Below are 18,546 nucleotides of genomic sequence, written 5' to 3'. Positions count from 1 at the left end.
ATAAATGTTATTTGCAGTTAACAATTTTCTTTTTTCTTTATTACAATATTTATGGCAAGACTAGGTATATAAAGATAACAATTAACAAAAAACGCGAACTACAGCATATCTATGTACTTTATTTCGTCCCATTATTATCGAATTGTGAACAACTGCAATATAAATAAACAACGCCGTCATAACACACTGCTTCTGAGGCGAATACTTAATGACAATACCTTAGGTTACTACGCCTGACTTTGTTCGGTTTCGACCACATCCGTAATATACTCTTTTTCTGAATTAAAACTAATATTTATTTGGAGCTCAAACTATGATGGTTAGAATCTGTGTCAAACGTAGATGCATCCCTTCCCTTTAAGAACTGAAAAATTCAATAGCAACTTCTCTGTTATTTTTTATTTGTGCAAATACTGGCGGCTATCATTCCATTCCATATATGGACTGATGAGCATGATGATGAACTAAACCATTTATAAGACTAAGTGCTATGCAATAAGAATGTTTCATAGACACCAAAACAATCTTTAAGGCTTTTTTTACATATCTTGTATATGTTATGTTTTACATATCTTGTACTTGTTATTGTATATCAGTATTGTATGTCAGTTTGCATATGCGTCAATCTCGTTAAAACCACTGGGCAGAATTTGACAAAATTGAATACACTGATAAAACAATATTATGTTCAGCTTATATATTTAAACAAGCTACATTTTTTCATTTATTAAAATTTCGTTTATAATTTCTAATAAAGTCGTACTTAATTTCTATTAATGCGGTAGAACAATTTTACTTTCTCTTGAATCTAAATCTGCGCCTGCGCATAAACGCAATATCTTATTACGGTACTATTAATCTTATGACCATATCATTCGATGTTACGTATGTTTTATTTAATAAGATCTATGCAATTTATTTGAGAAAGAAAAATTGGGGGGAATTTTTGAGCTGAAGGTTAGACTTTAGTATAGTAAAGCAAAATACAAACATAACATACAAAGTACACAACAACACATCTTCCTGGCCTCATCTATGGGCGGTGGATTCACTAAACCAACAGGCAATCCATACGCTTGTTTGCCCACTTCTATATAAAAAAAAATCTACCATAATCTCAAACATTTTTCTAAATTTCATATTATATGCGTTCATGACTAACATCAAAACATGCGTTATATCCGAATACAGTGCCAAACAAACAATTCGAATAAAGTGCCAAGAATCTTAATTTTTAATCTTACCTCCCTTCGTAAGCAATACCGTTTTAAATACGTTTAAATCATTGAAACCATAATGTTATGATATACGCGTGCGTTGAAAGCTATGATTTTCCTGTTACCTAAGAGACAGTTTGATGCCAAATCAATAGAGGAAGCCATATATTTTGCACGCCACTAAACATGGTGTAACCAAAGCTATAAAATGCTGTTCAGACAAATGTACCTTTTATTTGTTAGACTTAAGAATCAGATTCGCATTAAATCAATTTGTAGAATGTGTACAGAGTTCTGACTGCGGTTTTCTCCCAGTAACCAAGAGTAATATTTTGGTGCGGTACACGAGAAAAAACTCATCGGCTTACTAATCTCTTCCCTAGCTATCAACAAAGTATAATTAATTTAATACAGTAGAAGAATTTCTCATAATAATTAAACATATACCTATATATCGCCTTATTTTGAATCGTGTACAGCACCTTTTTTTGAATATAATCATTACCATCTTGGCCTATTGTATCATATTGTATACAATCTATTGGTACTAGAAATATGACTAGATACAATTTTAAATGCTTTACTAGTTAAACAGACTGTGCAATGTGTATTCTACCTTACCAACATACACTTTATTTTTATATACAAGCCCAAAGATAACGATAGAACATTTCACGCATTTTTTTAAATCTCAGATGCAAATCTTGCTTTACGTCCGTAACCGCACTTGATCAAGATCGGTATATGAAGTGCTTTCTATATATCCCAAAGCTGAGAGGTTAACAAAGAACTGGCCAAATGTAGTAAGATCCTTTACAATTTCAAGCTTAGATAACAAATTAGAAAATTAGTTGTTCTTTAGTTCTGCTGAGCTCTTAGAGTTCTCAATTTATCAAATTTTCAATAATATTTCATGTCCAACTTAGATGTTAAATAAATTAATTAAAGTGCAAAATTAGGTAAATATTCCTATTCACGATATTTTAAAAATGCCATATAATATACTAAATAAATTACTTAATAAAAAAATAAAAAATCGTGCCATCAAACACACGTAAAACATTTCAGCAACGGCCATCATCAGCACGCAACGAAAAAAGTCCTGTTTATTACAAACGGCGCAAACTATGGTACCTGTATCTTATCTGATAGTCCATAAAAGAAGCGTATCCACCGATAGAAACTGTAGCGTTCTAAAAGTTATCCAAGAGTAGGAGGAATGATGTGCAAGAGTCACGCATGCGCAGTGGACAGAGGCGCGCGCGCCGACAAACGCGCTACGGTAGGCGAACGCTCTCGTTTTCATACGGTGAAAACATATGAAAACATGTGCTTCTGACACTATTTATTTATATTGGATACTTGCACACGTCGCGAAATCTTTTTCTGGTGAGTTTTCGTTTTATTTTTTGAAAAATTACGCTTAAAATTAAGAATTTATACGTTTTTATTATACATTATAGACGAAATATTTATATTCTCTTCCCTATTTTATAAGATAGACATCGATTTAGGAATTGAAATTGTTAACAATAGAGACACAGATGCGAACTTTCATATTATTTAATTATATCAATAAAATCATGCATTAAGTTTGTGTTCAGCAGTAAAGTAAACTAATATAAATTATTTTCGGGGCTACTGATTTATTACTTAATAAAGAAGAGAAGGTATACAGTTTAAATCTTTAAAACTCATCAAAAATGTTTCTCTTGGTACAATGAATAGAAGCAATATGAATAAAAAAACTTCTTTTAATGAAAACTTACATAAATAAATGCAAATTTGCTCTTATATTCTTAAGTCTAAAATAAAGCGAGAAACCTATTCCGGTAACCCAGCTGTTCTATTTGAATAAGTTTCAATCTATATAAATATCTATCAATATAACCATATGTCAATATTAGATTTCTAATTATATTATCAATAAATCAACTCATTATATATACGAGTGTGCAGCTAAGAGAAATACAACATTCTACAATTTCTTTTGAAGCTTTCTATAAAAACGTTAAAAAATGAAGAAAAAATCACCAAAGCCAAATATGCGCCTGTTAAATCCATTCTCTGAAATGTGTTTGCAATTTTTTAATGAAACACAAAGCTAATTTCTAAACCATAAAACTGCTCCACATTTTCCAATTCACTGACCACTCATCATACATTTCGACTATTTTTCGTACAACAAACGTAATGTACTGCATTTAAACTGGGTAAATGTTCATATTAACATACAAAACTAAAGACGAAATACACTGCAATGTGATTCAAAGCATTGCCGTTAACAATTAAGGAAATACGTGAACATAAGCAGTTCCTAGATCATTGAAAAATGGGTATGGCAAATGAGTTACCCACTTTTAAAGAGAAAAGGATAAAGAAAGTATTGACGGCGGGAATAAAGGATTAGATTGGGAAGGGTGAGGAAAAGGATACGGGCCCCCGGCTCCCCACTCACAAAACGAAACACAGTAGCATGCCATTATATCATACCAATAATTTGTAGGGATGTGGTACCTCCTCGGTGCGAGCTGGTCCAATTCATGCCAAAGCGTACTCGACTCCCACAGTAAACTTATTTAATATTGGATCGCTAAATAAATAAATAGAATATTGTTTCTGCCCGAATTTTCTATTCTATTTTTTTATATAATATGCAATTTGCTGTCGACAAGAATTATCAACGTAAAAAATGAGTTAGCTTCATATTAGGAAGTTTGCGGAGGTAATATACAAATCGCGTTTTGTGGAATCACGTTTATTAACGACGTACAGATTTTATGTATATGAAATTCTAGCACTTATGATTGATAAAATATATGCGCATGCATTAAAACATCTTCGATTTGTAAGGTTGGGTGTTCGCAAAATGTTACCATATTTTTAACACGCTTCTATTTTCCTCACTTGTATGTTTGTATCTTTAATGCTCGGTGCAATGCTATGCATGCTACTTTAACTACTTTAGATTTTGACCCACTTTAAATGTACAGATTTATTTAAAACGCGGTTTATCTTGGTGTACCAGTAATAAATGACGATAAACAATTTCACAAGTTTAGATGTCTTAAAAAATCCTCATATGTATGAGAACAAGTGATAATAAAATATTTCAAAAGAAAACATTTCCCACGGTCCTTTCCAATCCAAATTTTTCAAATAAAAGAAACTGATATCACATTAACATGTTAAAACTTAAAACTCAAATACTTCCAAACGTATTGTCCAGTGCAATCCTACTACACAAAGATGCGCCTTTATTTTTGGATCTGGCATACTTTCTATGCCATCCATACCCACCCAACACGCTCAACATTCACAATAATCGAAATTACAATAGAATTATTACAAGTAGACACGTAAACCATCTTTAACCTTTGCCTATAACTGCAACTACACATTATTATCCCAAAATAGAGACCAATCAAACACCCTTCCCACCGCAAAGGTCACGTCATCAACACTTATTCATCTCCACGAGGAAGTTCATTCGAAAATGACAAGTCACCGATACAAAATAATAACCAATGAGTTCAAGTTATGATGCAAAAAACGTAATAATATTATCGCATTGCGTAATCGGAAGAACGGAGTCGGTAACGTGCAATGATTTCACTTTTCTCCGGTAAACAAAAGCTCATTGTCAATATACTTATGTTAAATGATCGTAAAAGTGGTAATTGTTTGTCTGCACGTGTATCAATGTGAAGTGTATCATGAGAACGCCTGTGCATTTTACACCTCAAAAGACTAACTTATCGCGACTAATATTGTGTGGAATTGAAATCATATAATGTAACTGAAACCAAATTGATAATACTAACGTAGTTCTGTTTGGGCATATCGGAAGCAGTAATCTATTTTTTTTCTGGCGGATAGGTAGGTATATGGTACTGTCATGTTCAACTTTTCTTTTACTCAAAATATCCTCACATCATAATTTTTTCTTCTTTATATATTACTAAGTGCGCCCCACGCTAATTATTTGTTAACGAAATTATGTAATCATTATCAAATTATAAAATTAAATTATTCATAGTTCAATTATTTAATTTCCAAACCACCAGGGTAATATCTGTATCCATACCAAGCTAATCTTTGGAAGATAATGCATTCCTCCTCCTTCCTCATAGAAGAATTAATAAAGATATTGCGCGAATTTGTTTTCAAATGTTTTGCAACAGCGAAGTCAAAGAAAATGGTTTTTTTTTAACATAGTTTGATATGATTTATATTCCATTAGTAGTTAAATAACTTTATTATAAAAATTATGATAATTTATTTACATTCATGTAAATTGATTCAGCAGGGGCTCCGTTATATATAATGTACCTGTCATATTATGCTTTATTTATCGTACTCATTGTAGGTAGAAGTTCTTAATAAAATTGGGAATAAACAACTTATGTGATACTCCATATGTTTAGCTTTTATCTTATATGATACTGTTACTAAAGTCTGTTAGTAGTATTCCACTACAAACTAGGTAACTCTGAATTATCTTCTAGATTTTGTTTTCTTTGGAAAATTTAGTACCTACATGAATTTGTGATATTAAATATAATATATACTAATATTATAAAAGCGAAGGTGACGATTTTTTATGTTTAGAGTCAGTTTGGACTAGATCTCATTTCAGCCTAAATGAATCTGAAAAATGAAAAATGTCAGGAATGACATGTAAAATCAAATAATAAATCAAATATTAAATACCTATTAAAAACAATATATGTATTCATTCAATGAATAACCTTACAATTATAAGCATGATAATGCACAATTAGCTAGCCTCTTAGATTATAGATGCTACAGTTGGCCGATGATGGCTTTTACCACCTCACAGATATAAGTGGTTTGAAGGGCCATGTGGGCGAGGCGCTGTGCTCTTATGAGAAAACGTAAGGCGCGTTATCAAATCTATATATATAATAAATCTGTAGAAAAGTCATTTTTGTACATTGAAGAAATTGAAAAAAAAATAGCCAGTGTGTGAAAAGATAACAAACAGAACCCATTTCCATCATTTTTGAAATTTTTGCCTGTTTGTCTGTTTATATGTTTGTCTATCACATCACGTAAAATCTACGAATTAAATGCATACAATGTTTATATACAAAAATTATACGTAACTTGAAGTATAACTTAGTTTTTGTTTCATCGAAATCGGTTCACTCTATCACAAGATATGATTAATTTAGTGAGTTCAAGAAGTAAAATATTACGTTACGAAATTCTGTATAGTATATAGAAACCGCGGTGCGCAGCTAGTATGTTAATATATTATATCAACCTGTATGTTGACAAAACGACACAATGACTAAATGATTGGAAACGCGCGTCCATAGCGTGTAGTAGAGTTAAATATTGGTAGAAAAAGTGGCCTGTAGCATTGAAAAAATATAAGGCTTATAAGACTCTCCATTTAGAATATATCTCATAAATATAAGTAACCTCTAAACTTGGTTTACAGTCAACTTAACACATTCGTTGCATCTAACTATATTAATCTAACTACTACTATACAAACTAATCTACATTAATAATTACATTTTTTACATTAATAATATGTCCATTTCCACCATTTAATTACTTCTCATTGATAAATATAGTCTGAGATGTATTTCATTCAGACAATGTTGTCGTGGTACGTAGATTGTATACACAACTGACGTAAAGTATGTAACGAACTATAATATTCTACACATTTCCTTTTTTTGATTTTAATGATTTGTATGTCTCCGAATGGATAAGGATCAAAATAAAAATAAATCTCACAAATCGAACTGGGGCAAGCAGCTAGCAAGAAATATATACGAATATAACGTGTCCATGTACGTAATCCAACAAACATAATACTAATAGATAGTAAATACATATCCTCGCTTTCTCTGTCATAAATATTAATAAACAAATATGAGTTATTGATGGCAATACTTACTTATATAATAGTTGGAAGTGAACTGTGAACATATCCTAATCTCGCATTCTAGTGGTTTAAATTATTTAATACAACTGATATGAATTATTATTATACATACATAATTAAAACATCTAAAGCGCCCCAAATGTTAAAACTGTGTAAAATGACGATTCAAAGGTGCTTCTATAAGAAGTCTAATTGAATAAATAAATGTTATAGTTTGAGTTTGAATGTTACTAAATTTAATCGGTATTACCGGCTTTTCAAATGAACGTGAAATTAAACTTAATGGTACTAAGTGTAACCTCAGATTAACCAAAAACATAAATAATGATAACAGACAAATAAAATAACAATGCATAAGCTATGCTATATTTATACATGGCTATCGTGTGTTAGATACAGTGAGGCTAAGCGAAGCGATAGCGAACATATACATAAATTATGAAAAGATCAACCTTTCATATACGTTTGCAACGATATAACTTATAACATACTATATTCATGACTTAAACGATTAGCACATTGGTTCATTAATTGTTTACACTGCTATTAAAATATCGAAATGACAATCAATTACTTATGGACACGCAATTTTATCGAAGTATTTGAAACTAAAGACGTATTTATTCGAGTACACTATATTATATTCTTCATACATTCTTTCTTTCTTTTTAATTCTTCATATATTTCACAGGAAATTTAACGCTATACTGTAATAAGTTTCTTAACATTAAATTCCCTTCGAAAACCATATGATGGCATTTATAATGGTAAGCATCGTTTGCTACTTTGAAAGCGATAAAAAATGACTGATCAATAACAAAAACTCTTAAAATTTAATAACGTATAATTTTTTACCAGGTCTCTCATATTTTATTTTTATATACCTCATATATAAGATCTCAAAAATTGCACATCTCAAAGACTTATCCGTAACATAAGACAAGTAATTACAACGAGCCCCCATCCGTACAGATGTATTGTACTAATGATCTCGCAATACAATGATTGTTTACGTAAGTTATTGCAAGAATCGTCGAAAAACACCGCAGTATATCGAACTTAATTTTACACGAGAAATGTGCTAAAACGTATCGAAGCGCCCCAAACGCTAATTGGATGTTACGGAAGGCTAATTACGCAATTGAGTGACATATTTACAATTTACATACCTACCCGTGTCGTCGCAGTTTCGCGTGACTAAGGTTTTCGCTCATAACATTAGTAAGTTTGAAATCTTCGATGTGTATTCTATTAGATGTGAAGAGTAAGATCATTTTCTTAAATTTTTTTCTGTTAAAGTAAACCTAAACATACCTTTCTCTAATTATAAACTAATTTTTGCCCGCGACTTCGCACGCTGAAAATCGTAATAGTTTTTAGATGCTACTAGTATATACAGATACATATAAACCTCTTGAATGAATCTAAAAAACCCCTATCAAAAACCGTTGTGTAGTTTTAAAGATCTACACATACATACATGTATGTAGCGACTAGCTGTCCGCCACGACTTCGCCTGAGGTACACAAACAGCATAAAGCACTCTGATATTACGTACATATATATGTAACGGTGAAATCATTTTTGATATCGGTCCAGTAATTCCAGAGATTAGCGCATTCAGACAGAGTCCACAGCTTATATAACGTATAGACTAGTAAATTTGAATGCTTGTATGAATGAAATATAATTATTGCGAACTCTTAAGTTATTTGATTAAAATTTGGAATACTAATTCATAATATCTACTACTGCTATACAGAAGCATATAAACAGTAAAAAAGTAGCACCAAATTGTAGACACTGTGACAAAATCTGGATGTCTTGTAGTCACGCGTCCTCGTGCTCGCAATGCCGGTTTAATTATGAATAAATCGTGTTTAAAAACTGCTGTAAATATTAAATTTCTACATGTAAATGTGTAAGACGTTATGCTTAATGGCCAATTAGTTTATATACTTGTAATGATAATAAATATTAACATAAAAGCTTGAGCCGATGCTGCATATTCAATATTAATTAATAATAACAAAAAATTTTCAAATACAAAGTTCTGTTCGTAGACTTCTACTCAGGAATTTTTGTAAATGCCATGACAATAATATTATGTACGCCTGTATAATTTTATTTAAGTCAGTTCTGGCGAAGGAGTTGGTGACTTGTCTAATGGTGAGGAAAGGGTAAGGAGAAGAATACGGTCCTCCAGCTCCCCAACTCATCGTAAACAAATCACCTGTACATACTTTCACCTTTCACACCGACCTTCTGTATGGGCACGGAACTCTGGTGCGAGCTGGCCAAATAAGTACCAGAGCGTGCTCTATCCCAACATGAATATATATTAATAACTTTATCCCACATGGTACATTAATTTAGTTAAAATAAATAAATAAAAACACGCATACTAATAGATTCAAATTAATCGTCTCATTTGCTTACAGAATATAGGTACGTATGGAAATTATTTAATCCTAGGGATCCTAATCAGGATAACAATATAAAGTCATAAATTATTGTATCGTCACCGATCCTTGATAAATGTTCAAAGTTCAAAATCAAGTGTAAAGGAATCGATACACACAAACTGTGTGTTTGTGTGTATCGATTCCTTTATAAGTGTATGTAGGTGAAGCTATTGATAAAAGTGTGTTAAAAATATAAAAATTCACAGATTTCCATAACATTGAGTGATATATAATACTTCACAAGAACTTGCATACATAATATGTAGGTTAGTTCAATTCAAATAAAAGAAAACAGATTTTCATCTTGCTAACTATAATTCGCAATCGTATAACACGAAACTTGATGAAGTGTTATTAAAAATTTATTCAATGAACTCGAAATTAGGTCGAACCACGATATTGAGAATGATTAAAATATATGCATGTGCACATCATTTAATATTTAAATGAAACAGGTGTTCGATGTCAGTGTGAATCATTTTCAGAGTAAAGTGTATTCAGGTTCGGTTCTTCTATCAGGTTTTAATCTCCCTATTTTCTCCATACAGAAGTCAACACAGGCACCTGTTCCATACAACATGATATTTAAAACGTTAGATATTTGCCTAGGCACCAACCGTAAAGACTTTTTTTAAATCTAAACTGTGTAGATGAATCCATCTCATAGGAAAAATTTATATACAATAGGCCCAGCCGTTTAAGAGGAATTCTTTGACAGACGAAATATACACTATATTGTATGGTAGAGTTTTTTTTGTTTGTACGAACGCGCTTATCTCAGGAACTACTGGTTCAAATAAAAAAGAAATACACCTTTGTGTTAAATATTACTCAAATTTTAAAGTCTAAACAATAACATGTACGATGGGTGAAGCCGCGGGGCAGAGTCACATAAAGAAGTAATTAATTCTATTATCAATAATATACAGATATTACATACAATGGTTAATATGAATATGGTTTTAAAGCTACACTTAACCGCACGTCTCGTACAAGTTACGTAATAAAATTAAATAAAGCGAGTGCATCGATCTTTCTCTTACAGATTTCACGATTACGTTCTCTCTTGTCTGATCTTCGCACTGATTCTTACAAATTGATGACTCCGATGTTTAGTTTCATCATATGACGTAGGAATACAGCATGATTTCTTTAGTAAACTATTGAGTTTACTAAAGAAATCATGTTGTAACTAAGCATTGGCTTAGTTTAGAAAACTGTATACTTAATTTATATATATACGTATATATATAACGGATTTCTTATATATTTGTTCAAATAAAACAATCAACTGTGATATTTTTGTTACAAAGTTGAACATTTAGCGAAGATTATAGTTAAATGTATTGAGATTTAGAAGATGATTTATTCCAGACTAGCTGTCCGCGCTGACTTCGCCCCTGGTACATATATAGCCTATAGCGCTCAGGAATTAAGTATATATCCAACATTACTTATTTTTTTATGAGAGAAAAGCGAACGGAGCAGACGCGTCACCCGATGGTAAGAAATCAGCGTCGCCCATATCTGCCCACAACGCCAGGGTCATTGCGATTGTATATCATACATTCCATCGGCCCTTTAGGTAGGAATATGCTATCTTTTTAAATGTCCCCAGGTCGTACCACTCGTACTATTTCGAAGTACCGTATAGGTAAACAAAGAAAACGTAATTAAAATTTGCGATTTTTTTTATTTATTAAGATGTTAATAAGCCCCTTTATCTGGGTCCTAGCAGAGGGTTAATCAATTTTGACTGTATATATATAAGAAAGAAAAAAAGAAAGAAAGAAAGAAATACATTTATTTTATATCAATAAAAATACAAGATATTTTTCTAAGGATGGGTTGTCTTCTATTGGTGTGTTTACGCGCGGTAATATAATTATGAAGCATTATCGCTATTGCATAATTTCATACAATTGTAGGTATGCTAACGGAATACTTAACGGTCTTTAATAATTTCCCTTATACATTTGGAGTTCTAAGTAGTATAAAAATTGTGTTTATAAAGTTTCTAAGAATTTTATGTGTTCTTCTTTACACTTATTTATTTATTTATTTATACACTTTATTGTGCTGCCAACAAAATACAAAAACAACTATACTAAAAAAAAAGGAGATACAGCACAGAAGGCGGCCTTATCACTTATAAGTGATCTCTACCAGGCAACCAACACCTCCTTGTTAGGAAATCGTATATAACATAAACGTACTAAGTTAATAACTATAATTTCATTTATATATAACCTAAGTTAATAGCACTGTAAAAAACTTGTAAATTATAAAAGATGAAGTTAAATTGCAAATCATTTAGAGGAAATGATATGCTTACTTACCTAGGTGTTACACCGATTATAATAGATTTAATAAAACTTTTTAGCAATGGTAAAGCAATAAGAATGAATGAAGCGAAATTTAAAAAAGAAATTACGATATCTTTGAACATATCACCCAAAATTGTACAAATATTCCAGGCTTTTTTTATAATTTCACGTTCTAACTTCTAAACTCAGTCATAATTTTCATAAACAACGCCATCTATGCAAAACAAACGTACTAATATATCTGTAACAAAAGATGGCGGGCATTGCAAACGTTAAAAGTTTGCTACCGGTATCATATACTAGATGGCGCTATTGTGCCTTAAGTTAAATATGTAGTGAGATTCGGACGAGATATTTTTATTTTCTCACGTTTTACTTGACTTCCGTCACAACTTAGAGCAGAGTAAACAGTATTTTTTTCTTAATTAATCTACTTTCAAATTTAAAAGGAGATCCCCACTAGATTTCACTTCTGTGTGAATTAATTATTCTCGAAATCTCCTCAAGCGATTACTTTGATTATTACTTCAGCTTTTTATTTAAAATACCCATTTGGTACAGTATACCGATTTGGTCGTTACATTTATTTTCATTTATGAATGTTTATACGTTATTAAGTGAAGTCCCGTGCCCCCTACTGGAGTATGGGGCAGATGATGTACATTTGTTTCACTGATCGATTTTCTTTACGGACAAGTAGGTGATCAGCCTTCTATGTCCTGCCAGACCGAGACATTTTTTTTTATACGTTATTACCAAGCTTTAATCGTCAATAGTTTCATTCACAAAAAGTAAATACTACTCGACAGTTTTGCGGGTTTTCAGTAGGCTAGCGTATTATTGCATTTGATAGGAAATTTTTGTTAAATACGTATGTATGTAACCACAGTTTAAAGCTAAATACGAGCCTCCACATCAAAGAATATCTGCATCCAAAGTGACAGTCTCGGCAGCTCCCAAAGAGCGTCTCACTCACTCCGCATCGCAGCACCTCGACGCACGCGCGTGAAGAAAGTACCGGAACATTGACTTTCTAACCATCGCGGACGTTATATTCCATTTTCAAATTCGAAGACAACTTTTTTTGAGTTAGCGCTTGTCCATGGCCAGTTTGCATGCTCGTAAAAGTGAACGAAAGTGGAGTTTAATGTTTGATCTGTGAATAATTCAATTGTGAATCTGGGGTCGTGAGAACTTCCGTGGCGCAGCCGTTGTTCCTGCATAACTATGGATCTCAGGTAAAGTGATGGCGATTGAGATAATCGGTTTAGTCTTTTATATATAAATTGAGTTAAATTTACACATTGGCTCATTCAATCTAAGGATTCATGTAGTTATGATTATGGTGGTATAAACCAATTTGCTTTATTTATAACTAGCGATCCGTCCTCGATCCACCGGTGGTACATATATCACGACACATCACCGTATTCTCCGGAAGAATCCTCCTTATAAAAAATTAACCGAATTGACCAAACCGAGAGTTCTCAATATTAGGTACGCTTAGCAACACATTTAGCAATTAATTTTTATTTTATAAATTATGCGGGTAATGTATTGGTCACAAATTAAATTATTATATGACAATATTTGTAAATTATATTTGCTAGTTCAAATTAAGCCTTAAAAAGCTGTAACTTTGGTTTATCCTTAAGAGAAAGCTCTAGTGATGAAAGCTCTATGATTATAACATATACAACAAGAAACCCAGATTTTGTCTTCTATTCTGGGCCCGTCTAACATCGCTGAACAAATCGTTTCTCAGCTGATAACATCGTTACATTCATAACCTCCTTACACAACACTACATATAATATATTCAATCAAGCGTTCTCAAGCACTGTACAGAATTAATTGCAGTGGAAAGCAAATGCATTAGCCCGAATATATCTTATTCAACCTGACCCTATCAACCAGTGTTATATAATAACTAAGCGCGTAGAAAGTTGACTTAATACTCTTAATGAGATGGGATTAATTATGGGTATGGTATAGTGACTGGCCCAGTTGTAATACTTGATCTTGTGAAAATGTTTAACATCGCTAATTCCTGGAAACAATACCTTTTACCTAGCGGAATAAAGAAGCCAGAGAATATTTAATATATTTACATCTCTGTTTGCTTATATCGTTATTATGTTGGGAAATAGTTCCTTCGACTGCAGTAAAAATAGCATAAAATATTTTGTTTATTATTTATGTATAGTTATATCTATAAGATTACTTAATAAACCTACTGAACAAACTAATAACGCAATCTATATTTTCTGTATGTTACCTTAACTACCGTCTCTCCAAATATTGGTATCACCATAAAATTATAAACATCATACTAAATGTTATATTATAGAGAGGAATTAGAAAGTCACCTCTCTACCCGGGAGTTCAAATCCTCACCCGTCAGTCCAGATTCCTCTACGTCATTAGTGGCCAATGTACTTATAAGATATTGTTTTTTTTTTTTCAAATTTTATCCGAAAAAGGTTACATTACCTATCCACGCTCAGTATCTCACAAATCTTTTTACTCCTTATTGAATAGTCTCAAATTAAATATTTCAGTAATAATTTAAAATGTTCTTGGCTAAGGCTATGTAGTCATTAAACCGATTATAATTACCGTAAAACACAGAGTTAAATGCTGATAAATAAACTCATATGTAGGCTAAGGTTGTATTGCGATAGCTTTTAAAATGTAAACTAAAACCTAATTGACTTAAATATTGCGCAGGACCTTTTAACATTCTCTCTAGAATTCTACGTGCGCTAACACAGATACAATTCGATCGATCAAAGTATAATTATTTTTAACTGGCGTTCCCGAAACGATGGTAGATGCTTATTTATTCTTATCAACAATACCTAATAATCATCTATTTAGATGTTATTGGAACACAAAACTTCAAACAAAATGACTAGTCTAAGACACCAATTTAGCGCAGACATTCCTCTATTAAAGAAACTACTACGTTGGGATGTTCAATAATTTAAGCTAGCATTCCCTGGATAGCACGTCCGTGAAATCTGTGTATGAACCTTAATAAACCACTATACAATAGACAAAGAACACAATAAAAGATTCACTACTTCTCACGTTCATAACCTTATACTATTGTCAATAGAAAAGTGTACCCCAGAAAAACTAGTATTTTCTGGAATTGCTCACGCCTGCGTGACCACACTCGCGAAATATAAACTTAGGTAAGACTTCTCCAAGTCGCAAGTAGGTAAAGCAGCGTAATGTTACCTATTACAGTCAACTAATGACATTAACAGCGTTTTTAAAGATTCCAAAATGCGGTTTAAATACATCTTGGTTAAATTGTCTCGACGATTAGCAACTTCTAGAAAAAACTAAATTCGCAATTAGTATGCTTTTTTTTATATCAAAACCAAGAAGAAAATGTCATAATTTGTTAATTAAAACAATATTGTAACTTGTAATATATTGACATCAATTGTTTTATTTGAGACTATGAGAATGATATCATGAGCAGTATTCTGAGAATTTAAAATCTCGACTGTTCATTTAACATCTCGTTGTTTTACGCACATGCAACCGCTGTAACGTGTAAATAGAAACCGAGAGTGTCCCCTATAATTTGGACTGGTTACACAATGTTCACAGGCACTGGTCGCTAACCATCAACTAACTATTGAGTCAGTAAAACATAACCCGTACTATCTCTGCTTTCTAACTCTTGATACCTGCGATTCAATCGCTGACGTATTGGCAAAACTATATTTCCTGCTGGAGATGCGCATGCAATTCTAGACCCTGCGACCTTGGAAAGTAAGTTTATTTTTTTACTGCGAAAGTGGACACCGGTCTCCACACGTAGACGCATCGAAATGAAACCATCGACCCACTTGGTGGTGCAGACGGTCCGAATAAAGTTGGTCATGAATTTAATCGAGTTAATTATGTGCGGGACGTGTCACAAGACACGTAGAGCTTTTGTAAGTTATGTATATGTAAGAGGTCAACCGTAACTGGTTTGAATTGTGTTTGTATATTTGGAATTTCTTTCCCAATATACATTAAACAAAATGTCCATTAATGCCATGGGAATTATAGTTATATAAAAATTGGTGCCTGGACATTTCGTTTCGGTTTATTGGTCGATGTGTCGTAAATCTGATTTTAACACAGTCATTCAGAACAGAGTAGATCCCACATTTTTAGATTTTGTTTCCCCATTTGCAGCCCAGAATTCGGCTGATTTCCGAAATTCTATCATTACATTAGGTCAACTTAACGATAATAATTTATTAACGTGCAGATTATTACGCACTTCCTCAACCTTCCACATTAGCTACGCGAAGTGTCATATTATAGTTTATTTCTTCCATTACAAGTTCCGAACGGAAGTTGTCCGTCTTTTTCATTGGGGCCAAACATCCAAATCCATCAGCGAACAACAATACATTATTGTAAGTAGATCTGTTGGGACATACTCCGTGACAATTTTTAATGAGAATGACTTCTTATAACTGGAAAGATATTCTGTTCATGTATTATTCCCAATGAATGCCTTTGTGCATCGAAATGAATATTTTTTTTATTGACGCATAGAAAAGACGACATTCCATTATTCTAAGTTTAAAAATAATTAATTGACAAAAGTTAATATTATGTAAATGAAGACATTTGGATGTACACGTTACTCTATAGGATATTAGGTAATAAACTGCGTGCAGAAAAATTGTAATTTCCTAATACATTAATGCAACATATTTACATGCTTAAAGAACTTCTTAGTTCTTAGCAGTAGTAGTTTCCAATGTAAATAAATTAAAAATTAACGAGGACAATTTATTTGTCTATTCTCTACACGTATAGGAACTCATAGACACCACAGACTATAAATGACATAAAATTATATACGTTTCCTACATTTAAATGAACGTCGCCTATTTGTTTGTGATTTCACAGGGATTACCGTAAACTTAGTAAGAATTGACTTCATCAACATTTTTAAAGCGTCATTTATATACTTACTAGCTGCGCCCCGCGGTTTCACCCGCGTAAGTCCGTATCCCGTAGGAATATCGGGATAAAAAATAGATGTTGGCCGATTCTCAGACCTACCCAATATGCTTACCAAATTTCAGAGGAATCGGTCAAGCCGTTTCGGAGGAGTATGGCAACGAAAACTGTGACACGAGAATTTTATATATATAGATTTTTATATTCAATTCTTCTGCCTGTTTTAAATCGACTTATAAAAAAGGAGGCGATTCTCAAATCGACTGTATTATTTTTGCTTTTTTGGTGAACCGATTTTGATAATTCCTTTTTATTTTAAAAGTGATGCCCATTTAATTTCGATTAAATTCTCGCAATTTGAAAACGGCGTAGTATTTTGATAAAAAAAATATGTAAACCTTCCGGTTACTATTCAGAGGAAAATCATAACTTCTATATACATACAATCCCAGCATCTTTACTCAGGGGCATTATCGAAATGTTTGCTTTAAGTGGTCTGTTGCAAAACGAGCAGGGGTCAGTCAGGTGTCCAAATGCCACCGGCGCGGGCGCAGGCGCGGTTGCGCCAGCAGCGCTAAAAATGTATTATGTCAACTTTCAAAACATTAGGCTTATTCGAACATCACTTAATAGTCATCGAATGTAAAAAAATGATTGAGTAAACATGAATATTTCTTCGAACTGATTCGTACAATTGGCATTTCTCGGTAGAAACTATTTTTCGAACTGCCTATAAATTGTTACTAAACAGGTCTAGTTGAATAGCTTGATTAATTTTTAAGTATGAAAATATAGTTCGTGTGACGCATTCTAAACTCTAATTGGTTCATTTTATAATACACTAGCTGTTCGCCCCGGCTTCGCCCGTGGTACATAATATATAGTCTATGTTACTCGTGGATAATGTAGCTTTCGAATGGTGAAAGAATTTTTAAAATCGGTCCAGTAGTTTTTGAGCCTATTCATTACAACCAAACAAACAAAGTTTTCCTCTTTATAATATTAGTGTAGATAAATACCACCGGAAATACTCAACAACATCACCATATGACAATTCCTTATAACATTACCCAATGACTTCGATAGTAACACAAAGTAAAATCAATTATTATAACAATTGATGTTACATACGTTATTCAAGAGCACACAGTATACGAGTAGTGCTAAGTTCAATAAACAGACAGTTAGGTGGACTTGTATAACCGGAACTTACATTACTACTGCCGAGCAGTTACACATAGCAAGGAGCTCCACACTCCATAGTTTGCTCATTACTTCATCATTTTCGCAATACGTTTATGAAATTTTAAAGAACACTCTTGCATACAATTATTTTAATGATTTTAGAAGTGTTGTAGATTTTTTATGTTGTAACCAAAAACTGCTTCAGTAAACAGTTTTTAGGCAAGAATCACATATACAATGAATATATATCCTAGTATCCTATCTTACTAGTCCTACTATCCTACTAATTCCTACTATTATTATAAATGCGAAAGTTTGTAAGGATGTGTGTGTGTTTGTTGCTCTTTCAGGCAAAAACAACTGAACCGATTGCAATGAAATTTAGTACGTAGACAGCTGGACAACTGGAATAACATATAGGCAACTTTTTATCCCGA

The 18,546-nt window shown here is 32.4% G+C and overlaps 2 protein-coding genes across 3 annotated transcripts in view; one reads left to right on the top strand and one right to left on the bottom strand.

Moving 5' to 3' along the window:
* Nucleotides 1–18,546, bottom strand: part of LOC119836266 (flotillin-2) — a 198,514-nt gene that overhangs the window by 67,059 nt on the left and 112,909 nt on the right. The window lies entirely within an intron of this gene.
* Nucleotides 2,470–18,546, top strand: part of LOC119836267 — a 20,734-nt gene continuing 4,657 nt past the window's right edge. Inside the window, exon 1 of one of the 2 annotated variants that reach the window (XM_038361554.1) lies at nucleotides 2,470–2,606. The gene's annotated coding sequence lies outside the window, so the exon portion shown is untranslated. Of the gene's footprint in view, nucleotides 2,607–12,906; nucleotides 13,174–18,546 lie in introns of those variants that run through there. The other variant, XM_038361553.1, reaches the window with a different exon arrangement.

This window comes from Zerene cesonia, chromosome 23 (assembly GCF_012273895.1).
Source record: "Zerene cesonia ecotype Mississippi chromosome 23, Zerene_cesonia_1.1, whole genome shotgun sequence".
NCBI lineage: Eukaryota > Metazoa > Arthropoda > Insecta > Lepidoptera > Pieridae > Zerene > Zerene cesonia.
The sequence above is the reverse complement of the archived record's forward strand: the minus strand, read 5'-3'. Positions and strand labels throughout refer to the sequence as shown.